At 48.0% G+C, this 22,915-nt stretch overlaps 1 protein-coding gene and 1 long non-coding RNA gene across 8 annotated transcripts in view; one reads left to right on the top strand and one right to left on the bottom strand.

Moving 5' to 3' along the window:
- Window positions 1-22,915, top strand: part of DHRSX (dehydrogenase/reductase X-linked) — a 272,447-nt gene that overhangs the window by 111,167 nt on the left and 138,365 nt on the right. The gene's annotated exons all lie outside the window — the stretch shown is intronic.
- Window positions 264-875, bottom strand: LOC117076240. 2 transcript variants are annotated; one of them, XR_004434285.1, is made up of 3 exons: window positions 778-875; window positions 560-701; window positions 264-358 (listed from the first exon to the last, which is right to left on the bottom strand). It is a non-coding gene; the product is annotated as an uncharacterized LOC117076240 (long non-coding RNA). The 2 variants fall into 2 exon arrangements; XR_004434284.1 differs by lacking the exon at window positions 264-358 and adding an exon at window positions 390-512.

The following is a 22,915-nucleotide window of genomic DNA, read 5'->3' as shown; positions in this document are numbered from 1 at the left end:
CTCCCCATCGCCTGTAACGCTGACCCCTCATCGTCACCTAGGACTCCAACCTCTCCCCATCGCCTGTAACGCTGACCCCTCATCCTCACCTAGGACTCCAACCTCTCCCCATCGCCTGTAACGCTGACCCCTCATCCTCACCTAGGACTCCAACCTCTCCCCATCGCCTGTAACGCTGACCCCTCATCCTCACCTAGGACTCAACCTCTCCCCATCGCCTGTAACGCTGACCCCATCCTCACCTAGGACTCCAACCTCTCCGATCGCCTGTAACGCTGACCCCTCATCCTCACCTAGGACTCCAACCTCTCCCCATCGCCTGTAACGCTGACCCCTCATCCTCACCTAGGACTCCAACCTCTCCGATCGCCTGTAACGCTGACCCCTCATCCTCACCTAGGACTCCAGCTCTCCCCATCGCCTGTAACTCTGACCACTCATCCTCACCTAGGACTCCAGCCTCTCCCCATCGCCTGTAACGCTGACCCCTCATCCTCACCTAGGACTCCAGCCTCTCCCCATCGCTGTAACGCTGACCCCTCATCCATCTAGGACCAACCTCTCCCCATCGCCTGTAACGCTGACCCCTCATCCTCACCTAGGACTCCAGCCTCTCCCCATCGCTGTAACTCTGACCACTCATCCTCACCTAGGACTCCAGCCTCTCCCCATCGCCTGTAACGCTGACCCCTCATCCTCACCTAGACTCCAGCCTCTCCCCATCGCCTGTAATGCTGACCCCTCATCACCTAGGACTCCAGGACCCCTCATCCTCACCTAGGACTCCAGCCTCTCCCCATCACCTGTAATGCTGACCCCTCATCCTCACCTAGGACTCCAGCCTCTCCCCATCGCCTGTAATGCTGACCCCTCATCCTCACTAGGACTCCAGCTATCCCCATCGCCTGTAACGCTGACCCCTCATCCTCACCTAGGACTCCAACCTCTCCCCATCGCCTGTAACGCTGACCCCTCATCCTCACCTAGGACTCCAACCTTATCCCCATCGCCTGTAACGCTGAACCCCCATCCTCACCTAGGACTCCACCACCTCTCCCCATCGCTGTAACGCTGACCCCTCATCCTCACTAGGACTCCAACCTCTCCCATCGCCTGTAACGCTGACCCCTCATCCTCACCTGGCTCCAACCTCTCCCCATCGCCTGTAACGCTGACCATAATCTCATAGGACCCAGCCTCTCCCCATCGCCTGTAACGCTGACCCCTCATCCTCACCTAGGACTCCAGCCTCTCCCCATCGCTGTAACGCTGACCCCTCATCCTCACACTAGGACTCCAGCCTCTCCCCATCGCCTGTAACGCTGACCCCTCATCCTCACTAGGACTCCAACTCTCCCGAGGCCTGGAACGCTGAACCTCATCCTCACCTAGGACTCCAACCTCTCCCCAGCGCCTGTAAGCTGACCCCTCATCTCACCTAGGACTCCCAACTCTCCCCATCGCCTGTAACTCTGACCCCTCATCCTTCACCTAGGACTCCAGCCTCTCCCCATCGCCTGTACGTGACCCCTCATCCTCACCTAGGACTCCAGCCTCTCCCCATCGCTGAACTCTGACCACTCATCCTCACCTAGGACTCCAGCCTCTCCCCACGCCTGTAACGCTGAACCCCTCATCCTCACCTAGGACTCCAGCCTCTCCCCATCGCCTGTAATGCTGACCCCTCATCCTCACCTAGGACTCCAGCTCCTCCCCCTCCCTGTAGCTCCCCCTCATCCCACCTAGGACTCAGCTCCAGCTGACCCCCTCATCCTCACCTAGACTCCAGCCTCTCCCACATCACCTGTAATGCTGACCCCTCATCCTCACCTAGGACTCCAGCCTCTCCCCATCCCCTGTAATGCTGACCCCCATCCTCACCTAGGACTCCAGCTCTCCCCATCGCCTGTAACTCTGACCCCTCATCCTCACCTATGACTCAACCTCTCTCTCTCTCCTCACCTGTATGCTGACCCCTCATCCTCACCTAGGACTCCAGCCTCTCCCCATCGCCTGTATGCTGACCCCTCATCCTCACCTAGGACTCCAGCCTCTCCCCATGCCTGAACTCTGACCCCTCATCCTCACCTAGGACTCCAGCCTCTCCCCATCACCTGTAACGCTGACCCCTCATCCTCACCTAGGACTCCAGCCTCTCCCCATCACCTGTAACGCTGACCCCTCATCCTCACCTAGGACTCCAGCCTCTCCCCATCGCCTGTACGCTGACCCCTCATCCTCACCTAGACTCCATCCCTCCATCCCATCGCCTGTAACGCTGACCCCTCATCCTCACCTAGGACTCCAGCCTCCCCATCGCCTGTAACGCTGACCCCTATCCTCACCTAGACTCCAGCCTCTCCCTCGCCTGTAACGCTGACCCCTCATCCTCACCTAGGACTCCAGCCTCTCCCCATCGCCTGTAACGCTGACCCCTCATCCTCACCTAGGACTCCAGCCTCTCCCCATCGCCTGTAACGCTGACCCCTCATCCTCACCTAGGACTCCAGCCTCTCCCCATCGCCTGTAACGCTGACCCCCTCATCCTCACCTAGGACTCCACCAGCCTCTCCCCATCGCCTGTAACGCTGACCCCTCATCCTCACCTAGGACTCCAGCCTCTCCCCATCGCCTGTAACGCTGACCCCTCATCCTCACCTAGGACTCCAGCCCTCCCCATCGCCTGTAACGCTGACCCCTCATCCTCACCTAGGACTCCAGCCTCTCCCCCTCGCCTGTAACGCTGACCCCTCATCTCACCTAGGACTCAGCCTCTCCCCTCCCTGTAACGCTGACCCCTCATCCTCACCTAGGACTCCAGCCTCTCCCCATCGCCTGTAACGCTGACCCCTCATCCTCACCTAGGACTCCAGCCTCTCCCCATCGCCTGTAACGCTGACCCCTCATCCTCACCTAGGACTCCAGCCTCTCCCCATCGCCTGTAACGCTGACCCCTCATCCTCACCTAGGACTCCAGCCTCTCCCATCCCTGTAACGCTGACCCCTCATCCTCACCTAGGACTCCAGCCTCTCCCCATCGCCTGTAACGCTGACCCCTCATCCTCACCTAGGACTCCAGCCTCTCCCTCGCATTAACGCTGACCCCTCATCCTCCACCTAGGACTCCAGCCTCTCCCCATCGCCTGTAACGCTGAACCCTCATCCTCACCTAGGACTCCACCTCTCCCCATCGCCTGTAACGCTGACCCCTCATCCTCACCTAGACTCGCCTCTCCCCATCGCCTGTAACGCTGACCCCTCATCCTCAACTATGACCCAGCCTCTCCCCATCGCCTGTAACGCTGACCCCTCATCCTCACCTAGGACTCCAGCCTCTCATCCTCGCCTGTAACGCTGACCCCTCATCCTCACCTAGGACTCCAGCCTCTCCCCATCGCCTGTAACGCTGACCCTCATCCTCACCTAGGACTCCAGCCTCTCCCCATCGCATGTCGCTGACCCCCTCATCCTCACCTAGGACTCCAACCTCTCCCCATCACCTGTATGCTGACCACTCATTGTCACCTGCAAGTCCAACCTCTCGTCGTCATTACCTGGAACTCCCAAATCCAACTCCTTTTTTTTTTTTTTTTTTTTTTTGAGACGGGGGTCTCACTCTGTTGCCAGGCTGAGTGCAGTGGCGCAATCTTGGCTCACTGCAACTTCCGCCTCTCAGTTTCAAGCGATTCTCCTGCCTCAGCCTCCCGAGTAGCTGGGAGTACAGGTGTGCGCCACCATGCCCAGCTAATTTTTGTATTTTCAGTAGAGACGGGGGTTTCACCACGTTGGCCAGGATGGTCTCGATCTCTTGACCTCGTGATCTGCCCACCTCAGCCTCCCAAAGTGCTGGGATTACAGGTGTGAGCCCGGCCCCAACTCCAACTCTTATCCTCACCTGTAGCTCTAACCTGTTATCATCACTTGTAAATGTGACGTCATCCTCACCTGTAGCTGTAATCTCGTCTTCACCTGGCATTCTCACCGCTTACCCTCTCCTGTAGCTCTAACCTGTTATCCTCACCTGTAGCTCTGACATCATCGTCACCTGCAGCTGTAACCTCATCCTCCCCTGGAACTCTGACCTGGCCCACTGGCTTGCAGTATGTGGGTGGGGCCGAGTTCCCTCCTGCCCTGGCCCCCTGCTGCCACAGAGCGTCCAGGTCTCTCCCATGGGGCAGGTGTACCCCTCCCTGGGCCTCACCTGGGCCCACTGGCCTTCTCAGGAACCCTGCTGTCTGCACTCCCATCCCCGTCCTGCCCTCTCCTCTGGCGCTCTATCTGCTCAGACGTCCACACGGCCTAGGCACCTGCAGCCACCAGGACAGCCAGCCCGGACACAAACAGCCTCCCCTCCGGTTCCCCCTGCATCTGCCAACCCATTTTGCCCACAGCCAAGGTTCTTCTGTGAAAAATTGTAACAGTCATGAAACTCATGAGTGATCGGGCAAATCAGAAAAACTGTCAGGGATCCCACCACGGACACACATCCCTGAACCCCGAATGGTCCCTGTGTGTTGTGTGTGTGCAGGAGACCCGGAGGTCCCTGTGTGTCATGTGTGTGCCTAGGAGATAGGGAGGCATGAACACACATTTCATGCTCACATTTCCATTCACTGTCCACACGGCACACTTGTACATGGTCAATGTCCAGACATTTACATTTTGTTTATGTGTGATACTCATCTATATATTCATATTTTAGGTTTATATTTATTGTATATGCATTTATATACTTGATATATATTAATATTTTAGGTTTGTATACTTAATATATATTTATTTTATTATAATGCATATAATCAAATTATAATGTATTATATGTGATGTATTATGTTCGATGTATATATATTAAACACAATGACGTAATATGAATGTATATTATAATGTATATACATATGAATTCACATTCATAGGTATGTTACATTTTGTAATGTATATATAGTAATGTATATTTTGTAATATAAAATTATATAAGATATACTTCAATATATTTTATTTCTATATTATATATAGAAATAATATATGCAGAATACATTTTGTATGTATATAAAATATTATTACATAAATATATAACTATAAATTCTATTTGTATGTCATATTATAAATAGATTATTTATATTAAATATTTATTCTATAAATAGTATATATTTATATTTAATAGATATTTATTTTATACCATACTTTATAATAAACACAGATTATAATATATAAGTATAAACTGTAGTTATTGGATGTTTAATTTTATGTATATATTATTTTATATATATCATACTATGTTATACAATATATAATATATAAGCATATATCATGATATATAATATAATAAACATATTGTAACATGTAATATAGCATAAATATATATCAATATATAAAATATAAAATTAATATATACATAAAATTATAAACCTACTTACTTTATTTTAGTTTTTAAGAGACGTGAGTCTTGCTGTGTTGCCCAGGCTGACTTTGTCTCTGGAACTCAAGTGATCCTCCCACTTCAGCCTCTTGAGGAGCTAGCACGACAGGCGTGCACCATCATGCCCTCCTACATTACATGTGCCGTGTATATAAAATTATAAATGCTTTACATATACTTTATGAAATTCTATATGCTTTAGATAAAGGCAGAGATTTCATAAATCTGAAGTGTAACGTGCGTGGCATTTAAATCCCATTGCAGGGAAGGGCTGGGCTGGAGGCTAGCGTCGCCCTCCCTGACCGTCATACCCGTTGCCATTTCCCCAGGATGGGAAACCCTTGGGGGGACTGGGATGCTCTGTTTCAGCAGCACGTTCGAATTGCAGGCGTGCCTGTGGCCACCCTGTGGGGAGGGATGGTGAAGGACAGGAGTTTCCCTCCTCCTTCCCAACCTTACAAACCTCACTTGGTTGGATGCATCACTGCTGCCTCATCCACATGGATTACCTTGGACTGTGCAGCGATCACTGCTCTTATCACAGTCCCTCTTGAATTTCTTTCCTTTTTTTTTTTGAGACAGAGTCTCGCTCTGTCACCCAGGCTGGAGTGCAGTGGCGCGATCTCGGCCTCCTGGATTCAAGCAATTCTCCTGCCTCAGTCTCCCCAGTAGCTGGGATGACAGGCGTGTGCCACCACAGCCGGCTAATTTTTGTATTTTTAGTAGAGACGGGATTTCACCAGGTTGGTCAGGCTGGTCTCGAACTCCTGATCTCAGGTGATCTGCCCACCTCGGCCTCCCAAAGAGCTGGTATTACAGGAGTCCTCTTCAGTTTCACTTGAGACAGCTTGGGTGCTTTGGAGCAGGTTTCTCACATCAGCCTGTGCATTTTTGGGCGTGACCCCTGTGTCTGCTGCCTTGTACATTCCTGTCTTACTTGGTGGGATTCCACCCCTAGGTGGGTTGATTTCTACCCCCAGTCCCCTGCCTGCCTGAGAATTCCCACCCGTGACTCCTCACGGGAAAGGGCTCTTGGCTGCGTCTTAAATTCTTGGGTTATGCCTTCGTGCATCCCTTCTGACTGAGGGCAGGCCACTTATATTCTGTCTTGAAGGAATCTGACTTTTAAGGAGAGACCACCTGGAGAGTCTCTTTATAATTGGAGTTCACTGACTGCCCGAGGATAGAGTGCGCCTGCCAAATTCATGGGTCCCCAATAAAACAGCATTCCACGAAATAAAAAGTAAGAACAGATGGCACCAGCAGTTGGCACTGCTGGGTATATACCCCAAAGAATTGGAAACAGGGTCTCCAACAGATATTTGCACAAAGCACGTTCACAGTAGCAGCATTATTTACAGTAACCAAAAGGTAGAGAGAAACTGTGTCCCTCCACCAGCAAATGGATAAGCAAAATGTAGCCAAATGGTGGAATATTACGCAGCCGCTGTGTCCCTCCACCAGCAAATGGATAAGCAAAATGTAGCCAAATGGTGGAATATTATGCAGCCGTAAAAAGGAAGGATATTCAGATGCGTGCTGCAATGTGGGTTAACCTTGAGGTCATTGATGCTAAGTGAAATAAACCAATCCCAAAAGGACAAATACTGTAGGATTCCAGTCCTAGGAGGTACACAGAGTACCTTTAATCTTAGAGACAGAAAGTAGAATGGGGTAGTTACAGTAGGGGTTGGGCGAGGAGGAGGTGGGGAGTTAATGTTTAATAGGAACAGAGTTTCCATTTGGCAAGATGAAAATATTTTGGAGATGCACGGTGGTGATGGCTGCATAAAAATATGAATGTATTTAATATCACTTTACTGTGCATGTAAAAATGGTTAAAATGCTAAACTTTATGTGATGTGTATTTTTCCAGAATTAAAAATTATTTTAAAAATGAGGCCGTGCACGGTGGCTCATGCCTGTCATCCCAGTAATTTGGGAGGCTGAGGCGAGTGGATCACTTGAGGTTGGGAGTTTGAGACCACCATGGCCAACACGGCAAAACCCCGTCTCTACTAAAAATACAAAAATTAGCCGGGCATGGTGGCGGGTGTCTGTCATCCCAGCTCCTCAGGAGGCTGAGGCGGGAGAATCGCTTGATCCTGGGAGGCGGAGGTTGCAGTGAGCCGAGCTCATGCCACTGCACTCCAGCCTGGGTGACACAGCGAGACTCCATCTCTAAATAAATAAATAAATAAATAAATTAATAAATTAAATAATTGCCCTTAAATTGGAAATGCTCAACAACTCACCTGGATCTGAATCTGAAAGGGCCAGATCAGGGGGATAGAGAGAGGAATAAATAAAACACGAGGCCTGAGAGGATTTATCTCTGGGGCATCCTTGCGCAGCAGCGTTGGTGAGTGAGGGACTCGTGTGTCCTTTGATAACAGACTCATGAGGGGATAAAAGTACCCATGTTTTTCGTCAAGAAAGACTGCGACGCACCTGTGTCCAACACGCCAAGCACACACAAGCACACAGCCCGTGGGGTGTCATCCGTGTGCTGTCTCCCTCTCCCAAGCTCCTGGCTGGAAACAGAGGTGGACACTGAACCTACCTCCCCACCCCCTCCCAGGTTACCGCCGTCACTTTCATCACAAAACAGAGTCTGGATTCAGAGATTTAGCCCAGGGCAGGAGCTCATGTCATCTTCCCCTTTCAGAAGGGAGATTTCTGCTGCCTCTGGCCCAGTCCTGGGATGCGGCAGGGGTAGGCGTCCTCTCTTACACTCCTTTCCCTCTCTTCCCCAAGAACTGCCATTGGAGCACCCACCTGGGGCCAGGTGAGAGAGAGGAGGAAGGAGACCACGTGACCCCTACCTGGCTGGTTGCCCCATGTCCCGGTAACAGATGGTTAGAGCTGATTCTCACAGCAGAAGCGTGGCTGCCAGACCACCTACAGCGCTTCTAATGCTCTGCTCCCTGTATTCATCGTATAGGGTTGCCGATTGTTACAGAGTCCCACAGACCAGGCGGCTTAAACAAGAGATATTTATTCTCTCTGAGTTGTAGACGCTACATGTCTCAGGTCACCGTGTCCGTAGGCTTGCTTTCTCTTTAGCTTGGAGACGCCGTCTTCTCCCTGTGTCCTCACAGAGTCCTCTCTCTGTGTGCCTCTGTGTCCTCATCTCCTCTCCTTATGGGATGTCTTAGTCCATCTCAGGCTGCGATCACAGAATACCACACCCTGGGTGGCTTACAAACAACAGACATTGATTCTCCCACAGTCCTGGAGGCTGGACGTCTGAGATCAGAGCATGGGCAGGGCTGGCTCCTCCTGAGGTCTCTCTCCTGGACTTGGAGACGCTGTCTTCTCCCTGTGTCCTCACAGGGTTGTTCCTCTGTGTGTGTCTGTGTCCTCATCTCCTCTTCTTATAAGGAGCCGGTCCCATTGGATCAGGCTCTCCCCCACTCCCCGGAATCTCCTTTGACTTTAATTGCCTCTTTAAAGACCCCATCTCCAAATACAATCACATTCTGAAGTCCTAGGGGTGAGGACCTCCATGTATGAATTTGGGGGGGACAAAATTCAGCCCAGAACAACCAATGCTCCTTTCCAGTGGGCCACCTGAAAACTTGTCTGCAACCCCAAGAAAGCTTGCGTCATCTCCGCGTCTTGCCACGGGGTTCTCTCAATGCCTCCCAATGGTTCCTGTGAGTCCGACCAAGGACAACCCCATGCCACTCCCTTCTCCGGCTTCTCCTGTTTTCTCTGCCCTCATTGTCCCACAAGCCCTGAGGCTGATCGGCCCCCACAGAACCACAGCTCTCCTGCAGCTATGAGCAGTGGTTTCCTTCCCCAGGAGTGAGCCAGGCTCCTGTACTCTATACCTCCGTGGCACAGAACAAGGTTTAGGTTCTGGAGGTACCTGGGGGAATCCTGGTTTTTTTGGCAGGGGAGGGTAGAAGCTCAGAGTACGAATTTTTTTTTTTTCCCTCCTGCTGTGTAGAAATTCACCCTTGTTATCTGACCCATGCGCACTCTGGAGCTGGCCGAGGTCCTATGTCCTCTGTAAACTTCTGCCCTTGGAATGGGTTCTGTGATGATTAATACTTAGTGTTAACTTGATTGGATTGAAGGATGCAAAGTATTGATCCTGGGTGTGTCTGTGAGGACATTAACATTTGAATCAGTGGGCTGGGAAAGGCAGACCCACCCTTATCTGGGTGGGGACCATCTCATCAGCAGACCAGCGAGGCTAGAATAGAAGCAGGCAGAAAAACGTGAAAAGACTAGACTGGCCTCGCCTCCCAGCCTGCGTCTTTCTCCCGTGCTGCATACTTCCTGCCCTCGAAAATTGGACTCCAAGTGCTTGAGCTTTGGGACTTGGGCTGGCTCCCTTGCCCCTCAGCCTGCAGACAGTCTATCGTGGGACCTTGTGATTGCGTGAGTTAATACTGAATACATGCCCCTTTATGTATATCTGTCCTGTTAGTTCTGTCCCTGACCTAGAGAACCCTGACCAACACAGCGTCCATCCCTTATCCCCTACATCTATCACCCTGCTGCCGCAGTTGATCATGGAGCGGAAGGAGCCTCTTTTTAATGTTTAATTTTATGAAGTATGCAATTTCCCAGTGCCCAAACTCAGGTTGATTTCAAAACATGTCCTTTTAAAGCATGAGGGCAGGTTGACAATTCATAGCAGGTGACAAAAATGTTTTGTAGATAATATCCATGGAAATGGAAGGTGTCACCGTCTGCAGAATGTAGCCAAAATATTCAGAAGATTTGTATCCCTCTTAAGTTCTTGCGCTAGTAAGAAATGAAAAAGCAAGTGATGACCGGGCCGCTAAGAAATAAAGTAAAATTAGGAAGCAAGAATATGAAAATAATGAGATTGTGCAGAAATAAATACAAAAGGAAAGTAGTGAAGAAGCAAAAAAACCCCATCAATAATAGTTTTCTTAAGAAAAATGAAAGAATGATAGTCCACCAGTTACTAACCCTTCATTCCACATGCAAAAGAAGCACGAACAGATTAGCATGAATTGGAACAAGAAAGAGGAAATAACGTGTAATAAAAATATGATTTAAACTTTCACAAAAAAAGTAATTTATTCTTAACTCTCAACTAATATATTTGATTACCTCCTCCTAGGCAAAGGATGAAAGGATGTCTTAGTGCAAAAAATTAGAATTTTGCTAAATTAATGCAAACGGAATTACAGATCACAAATAAAATAACATGCTGACATTTCAACCGTCAGAAGTTCCCACCAAATGTTCCTCATGAATTATCGAATATCTGGCCGGGTGCAGGGGCCCATGCCTGTCATTCCAGCATTTTGGGAGGCCGAGTTGGAGGGATCACCTGAGGTCCGGAGTTCGAGACCAGCCTGGCCAACATGGTAAAACCCTGTCTCTACTAAAAATACAAAAATTAGCTGGGCATGGTGGCACAGGCCTGTCATCCCAGCTACTCGAGAGGCTGAGGCAGGAGAATCCCTTGAACCTGGGAGGTGGAGGTTGCAGTGAGCTGAGATCATGCCACTGCACTCCAGCCTGGGGACAGAGCAAAACTGTATCTCTCTGTCTCTCTCTTTCTGTCTGTCTCTCTCACACACACACTAAATAAATAAATAAATAAATACAAGAATGATTGATTATCTATATACGTTTTCCAAACCATCAAGGACAATCTAGACCAAGAGTCTGGAAACTGTTGACCCTGGAACACATCTGACCCTTGACTTGTTTTTCTCATTAAAGTTTTCTTGAAATACAGCCATATACATTGATTTACTCATTGCCTGTGACTGGTTTTGCCCTAGGTACACAGGTTTGAAGAGTTCCAACAGAGACCCTGTGGCCTACAAATTCTGAGATGTGTAGTATTTGGCCATTTATCCAAAAATGTACTGGCTGGACTCTTCAAAGTGACCAGAGCCACCAACCTGTGTCTGAGTTAAATACTGTTTTATTCCCAAATGAACACTTTTCAAAGAAGCATCATCAGTTGGTTCTACTTATCAACCTAAATAAAGAAAATCTAGCTTAATTTTATCCTCTGAATAGACTTCCGGGTTAAAAAAAAAAAAAAGTTCCCCTGACTCAGTTACATCTCATCCACATGTAGACCAAAGGATACTTCTCAGTGGGTAACAGGGAAGCATTTGGGATAATTCAACATCCATTAATTAGTAAACCTCTAAAGGAGTTAATCTCATAGCAGCAGCTGCAGTGCAGGAGATGCTCTACACCCAAATCACACACTGAATGGACGACAAATGGATTTTCCCTCCTGAGGCTGATTGATTGGTTCTGGCTGCCAGCACCCTGAGATAAGAATGATCCTGCAGCAAGGGATAGTCATCAATTAGTGATGCCTGCTGTGGCTGTGGAATTAGAATTATGGTCCGTGTGCTACATTCTTTCCATTCTTGGTGGTTCTCTCATAAACCACGATAAAGCATGCATCTTTTAAAGCAACCATGACCATCACCAGCCACCACCACAACCCTCTGGCTGATTCATGGATGAATTTCCAAATTCAAATGTGAATTTCCAGTGTCACATTTGTGTTCATTTCCCTAGATGATGATGATGGTGATGGTGATGAAGGCACTTGGGCGCTTAGCAAATGTGCACACACACACACACACACACACACACATATATATTTGAGATGGAGTCTTGCTCTTTCGCCAGACTGGAGTGCAGTGGCACAATCTCGGCTCACTACAACCTTCGCCTTCCAGGCTCAAGCGATTCTCCTGCCTCAGCCTCCCAAGTACCCGGGACTACCGGGGCGCAGCAAATGTATATTTTAAAAATACAACCAAATAAGCTGGCTTCTTGCCTGTGTGGAATTTATATTCCAGCTGGAGTGAGGAATTAATCAAATAATCATCCACTTATCTGAGTGAGCAAAATTATGATCAACACTCTTAAAAAGTGTCCTTTAAGCAGCTGTCTTGAAAGATTCAATGTCATCATCTCCCATGAGGTTTCACCCTCTGGGTCTGCTTTCTCCAAGACCCACCCTCCTGTGTGGGTTCCTCTTGACTGTTTCTTTTATGCTGCCTTTCCTCAGCATTTCCTCCTAGCATCTCCCACTATACACCTTTCCCTGGATCTTGCAACCACGTCCATGTTCTCCAAAACTCCACCCTGCTAGTTCTCACTGAGATATTTGTCTCCAGACTCCTGCCTCCTAGACCTCTCTGCTTCCGCAGCAAGTCCAGAAGTGTAGTTTACATTTTCCTCCTCTCTGTGTAGGTCAGTGGTGCCACCATCCTCTTAGCTGCCTAGACTTGATCCTAGAGTGCCTGAGATGATCTTCTCCACCTTGGCATTCCTCTCCCCGGTAGTAACTGAGAGCTTTGTAGACCACCTACATGCTTATCAAAAACATTCCTTCATTTTCTGTATCACCTCCTACAGCAGGTCACACCTGTCCCTTACCTGCTTCATAACACTGCTTCCTGGCTAGTCTCTCGGCTTCCAGGATTCCCTCCCTCCAGGTGGTAACTGAGAGCTTTGTAGACCACCTATATGCTTATCAAAAACATTCCTTCATTTTCTGTATCACCTCCTATAGCAGGTCACACCTGTCCCTTACCTGCTTCATAACACTGCTTTCTGGATAGTCTCTCGGCTTCCAGGTTTCCCTCCCTGGATTGTCTACACTGCAGTCAGAGAGATCCTGCCTAGTCATACTATTGTCTTACCTGCTTAAACCCATATGGGCAGAATGCCTTTCATGCCTCTACCTCTTTGCTGTAACTTTGCACACATGGTCCCTGGTTCTTGAGCATTCTTCCCCTCCTCTGCCTCCTGACCATCCAAGTCCCTTTCATGCTAGTCTTCTCAGTTTTTATAGCATGCTGTAAAGCAGTTGTCCTGAAGCCAGGTGCCTACAACTCCTTGCTGTCTTTGGGAGTCCCTTTTATCACCAACCTCACACATTGTACCATTGGTTGTTTAACTGTGCCACTGATTTCCCCAGCCTCACCATGGTCCATGGAACATCACGGGGATATAAAAAGTACTGGCCAAAATAATAAAATACTGGAAAACATTTTGTGCATTGTGGGATCTCAATGAATGACAGCTGCCACGATGATGATGTTGATGATAATGGTGATTCCGATGGTGATGATGGTTGTGATGATGGTGGTATTGATGATGGCAGTGATGACAGTGGTAATGGTGATGATGGTGGTATTGATGATGGCAGTAATGACAGTGGTAATGGTGATGATGGTGATAATTATGGTAATGGTGATGTAATAATGACAGTGATGATGGTGATGATGACGATGATGATGGTGATAATGACGATGATGGTGATCATGATGATGGTGATGGTGATGATGATGATGGTGATGACGATGGTGATAGTGATGATGGTGATAACGATGATGGTGATGATGATGGTGGTGATGGTCATGATGATGATAATGGTGGTGGTGATGGAAATAATGATGGTGATGATGATGGTGGTGATGCTGCTGCTGCTGCTGATGGTGTTGATGGTGATGGTGATGATGATGATGATAGTGATGATGATGGTGATGATGGTGATGGTGATGGTGGTGGTGATAGAAATAATGATGCTGGTGATGGTGATCTTCTGCTGCTGCTGATGGTGATGAAGGTGATGGTGGTGATGATGGTGGTGATAGAAATGATAATGATGGTGATGGTGATGCTGCTGCTGCTGATGGTGATGATGATGATAGTGATGATAATGGTGATGGTGGTGATGATGATGATGGTGGTGAGAGAAATGATAGTGATGTTGGTGGTGGTGATGCTGCTGCTGATGGTGATGATGGTGATGGTGGTGATGATGGTAGTGATAGAAATAATGATGGTGATGATGATACTGTTGCTGCTGATGATGGTGATGGCGATGATGATAGTGATGATGGTTATGATGATGACGATGATGGTGATTATGGTGATAGTGATGATGATGGTGGTAGTGATGATGGAGATCGTGACCATGGTGATGATAGTACTGATGGTGATGATGGTGATAATTAATATCGTGATGGCATTGATGATGGTGGTGATCATGGTGACAGTAATGATGATGAAAATGGTAATGATTGCTACTCTATTATCCATCATAGTTGTGATTACATAGAATCACAGATTTTTGGAGTTGATGCACAGAGAAATGTATGGGCTCCCTAAGGATGCCAGCTGTCTGCTGACACTGACTGTCACGTTGTGTTCATTTCCCTAAAATACGCTTTTTTCACTGCGACATGGGGAAGATTCATTAAATCTGTATCCTGTGTTGTAACTGTATTTCATTGATCATAATTGTCAAACTGCATGTTGGGATAACCTAATCACAGCTGTCTGTTTGACCTTGGACATGATATTTTTCTAACTTTTAAGACTTTTCTCTTGAGATGAATTTTTGCAACTTTTGCACAAACTGAGAGCACAGCCTTTTTCTCTGATGCTATCGAGAAGTGAGTTAATTCATGTTCATATTCATTTCATTGATATCTTTGTCACTTGGTAATAACACTTCTGGTAAGAAATATTATCTGAAATCGCCTTTGTGACTTCACAGACTTGATTCTGCAAAGAGCATTCATCAGACATGTTCACAGGCAATATTGTAGCTGGTGCTTTGTATTGATTAAAATATTCCTCAAGGCAATATAAAATATGAAGTTCTTCAGTCACTTTGTAACTTTATCACATAAGCCGCAGTGGTCACCCCACCCCTCTATTCTTCTTATAGCTGGATTTGCATATTTAAAATGCTGATTTTTAATGCCTTTTCTCAATGAAATCATTTGCATTACAGGTAACTTTAGCATGTGCACACACAGGCACAAAGAAACGACACCTCCCTTAAGGAAATGCAAGTCAGAGAGAATCAATTTTCTCTTCATTCTTTCTAAGGAACACACAGTCCTAGCATTGTAAAGGAATTCCAGGGGAACAGGAATTCCTTTACAATGGTTTCCCCTTTCTTTGAAATCTGTTTTGTCTGAATCTGAATTACGTGAATTCTAATAAGCAAATACCTTCTGTTATACCTCCTTCTTTCACTATCTGAAGAAAATGTCCTGCAGGAAAGGAAACTTTGCCTACATTCGTTAGCCTTATTTCAAATTCATACATCTCTTCATCGATTATTTTCCTGTGAGGAATGTGACTGCTATAATGTCATGTAAACGTAGCAACTAACACATTCCTCTGGGATGGTGATGATGATAGTGATAATTATCCTGGTCGTGATGGTGGTGATGATGGTGATGGTGATGATGATGGTAGTGATGGTGATGGTGATGCTGATAGTGATGATGTTAATGATGATGGTGATGGTGATGATGGTAGTGATGATGGTGGTGATGGTGATGATGTTAATGATGATGGTGGTGGTGATGATGGTAGTGATGGTGATGGTGTTAATGATGATGGTGGTGATGGTGATGATGGTAGTGATAATGGTGGTGTGGTAATGATGGTAATGATGATGGTGGTGATGATGGTGATGGTGATGATGATGATGGTAGTAATGGTGATAGTGATGATGTTAATGATGATGGTGATGGTGATGATGGTGCTGTGGTGATGATGGTAATGATGATGGTGGTGGTGATGATGGTAGTGATGGTGATGGTGTTGATGATGGTGGTGATGGTGATGATGGTAGTGATAATGGTGGTGTGGTAATGATGGTAATGATGATGGTAATGATGGTGGTGGTGATGGTGATGATGGTAGTGATGATGGTGGTGTGGTGATGGTAATGATGATGGTGGTGGTGATGATGATGGTGATGATGATAATGAAGATGGTGGTGGTGATGATGGTGATGGTGATGATGGTAGTGATGGTGATGGTGATGATGGTAGTGATGATGGTGGTGATAGTGATGATGTTGGTGCTGGTGGTGATAGTGATGATTATGAGAATGGTAATGATTGCTGTTCACAGATGCTGTGAAAGAGCCAACCCCTTTTTTTCCTGAAACAATCTTGCTGTACTTGACTGTCTGTGGACCGTTCAGTGTCCTTCCTCCCAAGTCTCTGTTGGTTGCACCTCCTCCTTCTGGTGGGTAGGTTGGCCAGATCTGACACCTTCAACTCTGCCCTCTTTCCATAGCTAACAACAGCCCTAACATCCGAAGACTCAGGGATCCTGCTGTCAGCTCCCTTTGCCCAGCCAAGCAAAGACTGTGCTTGTGGGAGCCCAGAAAGAGGGAACAGAATACTTCTCCAGAGAGTAGGTATTGCACTTCTGAATATTTTCATTAAGCCAGATGAGTCTAGGCAGGCCCACAGGACCTCTTCAGGTATCTCCTTGTCCACGCACTATGCGGGAGAAGCGATGCTGTCAGTCATGAAAACCACAGCACCCCATAGAGCAGACTCTCCCACGAAGCCACATAGCTTGCAAACAATGCCACGCTTTAGTTTCATGTTACCCCTCCTGCAGATTTGCACATCTAGGCTCTGCTTTTAAAATAATCATGTACCTGTCAGGCTGGAAATCTTCAGGAAAATCCTTGTCACCTCATGTGTGTTACTGGCTTTTTTTTTTTTTTCAGTTGCGGCTTCTTCCTGAGAACGGTGATGCTACGGCCTGGTGCTGTTGTTACAAAGGTGCTTTTAGTCACTCTACCTGTCGCGCGTAGGGGACTCAATGTGCCCTCAGGGGAAACAGGCTCATGCCCATTTTGCTTCTGGCTCTTTTGCCTCTTTATTTTTTATTTTTATTTTTTTGAGACAGAGTTTCCTTCGTTACCCAGGCTGCAGTGCAATGGTGTGATCTCGGTTCACCGCAACCTCTGCCTCCCAGGTTCAAGTGATTCTCCTGCCTCAGCCTCCCAAGTAGCTGGGATGACAGGCACGCACCACCATGCCCGGGTAATTTTGTATTTTTAATATAGATGGGGTTTCTCCATGTTGTTCAGGCTGGTCTCGAACTCCCGACCTCAGGTGATCCGCCCGCCTCGACCTCCCAAAATGTTGGGATGACAGGCGTCAGCCACCATGCCCGGCCGCCTCTTCATCTTTTCTACTCATCCTTTATCTGCTGCCCACATGAATTTTAGAAGCTCTAAACGTGGTGTCTTCATCCGTTTGGGCTCTGCCGTCATATAACACTTCACACTAGATAATTGATAAACAGAAGGGATTTATGGCTCACACTTCTGCAGGCTAGAAATGTGAGATCAAAGCGTGCCAGATGCAGTGTCTGGTGAGGACCTGCTTCCTGGTTCACAGACGGTGCCTTCTCACTGTGTCCTCACATGGCAGAAGGGTCGAGGGAGCTCTCGGGGGTCCCTTTTAGAAGGACCCTCATCCCATTCCTGAGGCTCCCCCCCATCACCTCTTAAAGGCTCCATCTCTTAACACGATCACCTTGCAGATTGTGTCTCAAGACAGGGATCTGGGGCTAGGCGTGGTGGCTCACGCCTGTCATCCCAGCACTTTAGGAGGCTGAGGCAGGTGGATCACCTGAGGTCAGGAGTTCAAGGCCAGCCTGGCCAACATGGTGAAACCCCATCTCTACTAAAAATATAAAAATTAGCTGGGCGTGTTGGTGCACACCTGTAATCCCAGCTACTTGGGAGGCTGAGGCAGGAGAATCGCTCGAACCTGGGAGGCAGAGGTTGCGGTGAGCCGAGATCATACCACTGCACTCCAGCCTGGCGACACCATGAGACTCCATCTCAACAAAACAAAACAAAACAATAAAAAACAAAACAAAACAATAACAAAAAAATGGGGATTTTGAGAGGACACAGACATTGAAACCATAGCACACGGCAACCTTGAGTCTTTGAGTTTACGTGCGTGGCATGAATGCCTGGCGGTGATGGATGAAGAGAGAGCAAGGAGGGAATGCCACACACGTTTAAACCATTAGACCTCGTGAGAACTCACTCATTATCATGAGAACAGCAAGGGGGTGATCCACCCCCGTGATCCAATCACCTCCCACCAGGTCCCTCCCCCAACATTGGCAATTACAATAGACGTCTTTCCTGAACCATCCCTGCTAGACTCAGTGGGACCTGCAGAGACCATTTTCCCTGTATTCCTTCAACATACTGCTTCCTTTTCACACGTTTCTAAGGTTGTATAGTTCCATGAGAGAATACAGCTACTTTTTTTTTTTTTTAAGACATCTCATCCTGAAATGCAGTTTTTTTGTTTGTTTTTGTTTTTGAGACGGAATCTTGCTCTGTAGCCCAGGCTGGAGTGCAGTGGCACGATCTCAGCTCACTGCAACCTCCGCCTCCCGGGTCCTGGTTCAAGCAGTTCTCCTGCCTCAGCCTCCTGAGTAGCTGGGATTATGGGGACTTGCCACCATGCACAGCTAAGTTTTGTATTTTTAGTAGAGATGGGGTTTCACCATGTTGGCCAGGGTGGTCTTCAACTCCTGACCTCATGATTTGCTCGCCTTGGCCTTCCAAAGTGCTGGGTTTACAGGCGTGAGCAAATGGACCCGGCCAATGCAATCTTTTAGCAGGAAATCCATCCAGGATTTTGGAATCAACAAAAAAGAAAAACCTTGGGTCTTTTGAGTCTCAGATTCTGGCAGTCCGACGCTAGATGTGATGACGGGTGTGTTGAGCCAGTTAATTACCCCCATAATTGTTGTAATTGCTTTTCTCCTGCAAATATCCCTCTGTGTTCATTAGCGTTGCCATTACAACTGAGCCCCAGCGGATTCAAGGAAGCCTGTGATGCCACCACACATCATTTTTGTTTTGGCAAAAGAGCTTTCTGTCGGAATCTGGCCTTAATGTGTTTTAGATGCCTCCGCACCTACAGGGTCCTTCAGGACCTCTCCTGGATAGAATGACACAAAAAAATCAAAGCCCATTTTAAGAAACAGCAGCATCAAAAAAATAAACATAAAATAAAAACTAACCCCGTCCACTTCCAGCCCAGAGATGGCTCAGTTTATCCCTAGAAATCAATTCTAGTTGAGTGGACACGTCTTTTACGGTGGAATTTCAGTTGTGATGGATCATCCGTTGACCTATTTAAGATGACTGGCAAGTCGCTGGGTTATCCTCATTCACAGATAACTCCGGCAGTCTCAGATTAATTAACCCTTCATTTGTTTGCCATGGAGGACTAATTAGTCGTCATCCGTCTACTGGGAGTCAGATGTCATTGGCACAGTTGTCAAGGACGGGGACTTTGCAGGCTCACCACGTAGAAGGCAGAATTAATGGCCTTGGTGATATATGGTCTGGTGTGGTTGTCAGGTACTCCTCTCCCTCTTTTCTTCATTTTCTTCTTTCTTTGCCTGCCACACATTCCTTTACAGTGGACTCTGAAGCCACGTGAGGGTTAGGGGCACGTGAAGACCCTTGTGTAACTCTTCACTCCCCCAAAACTTAACCAATAGCTTGCTGTTGGCTGGAAGCCTTTCCTGCCACTAGATGGTCCAGTCTGGGGGTAACGGGAGACGAGACAGTGACAGATCATGAGGCAGGTAATTATTGCACCAGACACAAATAATATGGTAATATTCTTAGAATAAAGTAAGCCAGAGGCCAGGTGCGGTGGCTCACGTCTGTAATCCTAAACACTGTGGGAGGCCGAGGCAGGCGGATCACCTGAGGTTGGGAGTTCGTGACCAGCCTCAGTAGATACCCCATCTCTACTAAAAATACAAAAAACTAGCCGGGCTTGGTGATGCATACCTGTAATCCCAGCTACTCAGGAGGCTGAGGTAGGAGAATCACTTGAACCTGGGAGGTGGAGGTTGTGGTGAGCCGAGATCACGCCACTGCACTCCAGCCTGGGTGACAAGAGCAAAACTCTGTCTCAAAAAAAAAAAAAAAAAGAGTAAACAAGAGAAAAAAATATATAGTGTATATGATATATTATATTCTTAAAATCAAGTAAGCTATGATTTTTCTTAAGAAAATCGTGAGGATGAGAAAATATCTTCACTGTTCATCAAGCGGAACTGGCTTATGAGAAAGGTCTTCATCCTTGTCGTCTTGACGTTGAGGAGGCTGAGGAGGAGGAGGAAGAGGAGGGGGTGCCTGAGGTGACAGAGGCAGAAGAAAATCCACATATAAGTGGACGACCATTCAGTTCAAGCCTGTGTTGTTCAAGGGTCCGTTATAATAGGCGAGGCTCAATATTCTAGCTTCTTGGAGCTGCTGCAACACAATTTTATAAACCCGCTGGCTGAAGGCAACAGAAGTCAAATCTCTGACAGCTCTGGACACCAGAAGTCCATAGCCAAGGCAGGCTGACCCACCTGGTCATCCACGGGTGGAGCCCGTGTCCAAGGAGATTCCTGGAGTGCAGAAAGCCAACACATCCAGGTGGAAATACAGCCTTCCAGTCACTAAGTACATTCCCAAATCTCCAGCAGGTCACTATTGCACCAGACACAAAGAATAAGCATTTAATTAGTTAAAGTATTGTGTGCATACGGCCGGGCCTGGTGGCTCACGCCTGTCATCCCAGCACTTGGGGAGGCCGAGGTGGGTGGATCACAAGGTCAAGAGATTGAGACCATCCTGGCCAACATGGTGAAACCCCATCTCTACTAAAAATACAAAAATTAGCCAGGCATGGTGGCACGCACCTGTAGTCCCAGCTACTCGGGAGGCTGAGGCAGAAGAATCACTTGAACCCGGGAACTGGAGGTTGCAATGAGCTGAGATCACGCCACCACACTCCACCCTAGCGACAGAGCAAGACTCTGTCTCAAAAAAAAAAAAAAGTATTTTGTGTACACGGCGATGATGAAATGCGTTTTGTTCTTGGATATGAAGGCAGGGCTGTGCCCCTTACGGAGGCTCTAGAGGAGGTTCCCCTGCTGTGTCTCCTGACTTCCTTGGCTTGGTAGCAAACATCCTGGTTGTTTCTTGTCCTGTAGAACAGAGGACTCCAACCCCCTGGCTGTGGACGGCTACGAGCAAAGTTTCATGTGTGTTTACAGCCACTTCCCATTGCACGCATTACCACCTGAGCTCTGCCTCCCGTCAGATCAGTGGCGGCATTAGATTCTCAGAGGATTGAGAACCCTGTTGGGAACTGGGCCCGCCAGGGATCTGGGTTGCATGCTTCTTATGAGAATCTCATGCCTGATGATCTGTCACTGTCTCCCATCACCCCCCGGATGGGACCATCTGGTTGCAGGAAAACAAGCTCAGGGCTCCCAGTGATTCTGCATGACAGTGAGTTGTAGAGTTATTTCATTTAATGTCATCATAATAGAAATACAGTGCACAATAAATGTCATATACTCAAATCATACCCAGATCCTTCCCCCTGTACCCACAGTGCCTGTCTTTGTATGAAGACAGTTTTTTTCTGTGTGTGGAAAAATTGTCTTCCATGAAAGCAGTCCCTGTGCCAGCAAGGCTGGGGATGGCTGATGTAGAAGCAGGAATACAGTATCTCGGCCTCCCAAAGTGCTGGGGTGACAGGCGTGAGCCACTGCACCCGGCTGCCAATGTTCCGCTTCTTTTTTTTTTTTTGAGATGGAGTCTCGCTCTGTCGCCCAGGCTGGAGTGCAGTGACCGGATCTCAGCTCACTGCAAGCTCCGCCTCCCGGGTTCCCGCCATTCTCCTGCCTCAGCCTCCGGAGTAGCTGGGACTACAGGCGCCCGCCACCGCGCCCGGCTAGTTTTTTGTATTTTTTTAGTGGAGACGGGGTTTCACCGTGTTAGCCAGGAGGGTCTCGATCTCCTGACCTCGTGATCCGCCCGTCTCGGCCTCCCAAAGTGCTGGGATGACAGGCTTGAGCCACCGCGCCCGGCCTGTTCCTCTTCTTATAAGGACACCAGTTATTCAATTAACGGCTTACACTACTCTAATGCAACCTCTTCTTAGGCAATGCCATCTGCAAAGATCCGATATCCAAATGAGACACATCCTGGTGAGGTCACAGTTAAACCCACGACACCCAAGGCTAGGGGCAGAATCAGAGTGGATGTGAGATCTCCAGGCTCTTGTTCTGGGAATGTCATTCAAAGCCTTTCTTCATGGCCACCTGAATGACGATGTCATCCTCTGTGGATAACAGACACCAGCGGTGCCAACGATGCTGGCTTCCTTTGCTGGTTGCTTTCTGACATTTACCTTTTGTACTTTCGTTTATGATAAGTGTAGACATACATGCGCACACAGACACACACACGCACGCACGCATGCACTCCTGCAATCCACAGTGCCTCAGATCCGTGCTGCAATTGGCCCCGGCGACCCTGCAGAATTTAGATTTAGCAAAGAAAGACTTCCTTGCAGTCGCCAAGTCACCTTTCCTGCTGAATCCAAGGCACCTGCAATGCAGGCAGCGGGAAGTCGCTCTTCTACCGCAACAAGAGCCCCGAGGAAAAGTGCCCCTTTTCTTCCTGTGTTGATGAAAATATGGCAACAACATTGGTGACTCCAGGCGAGTTAGTAAAAATCACAGAGAGGCACATTTTATGTCTGGGGAATGCTGGGACACTGCTAAAACCCACGGAGCCGGCTGGGCGCAGTGGCTCCGGCCTGTCATTCCAGCACTTTGGGAGGCCGA

Source organism: Trachypithecus francoisi, unplaced genomic scaffold, assembly GCF_009764315.1.
Source record: "Trachypithecus francoisi isolate TF-2019V2 unplaced genomic scaffold, Tfra_2.0 Contig01714, whole genome shotgun sequence".
Classification (NCBI taxonomy): domain Eukaryota; kingdom Metazoa; phylum Chordata; class Mammalia; order Primates; family Cercopithecidae; genus Trachypithecus; species Trachypithecus francoisi.
This window is presented reverse-complemented; position numbering and strand designations above follow the sequence as displayed.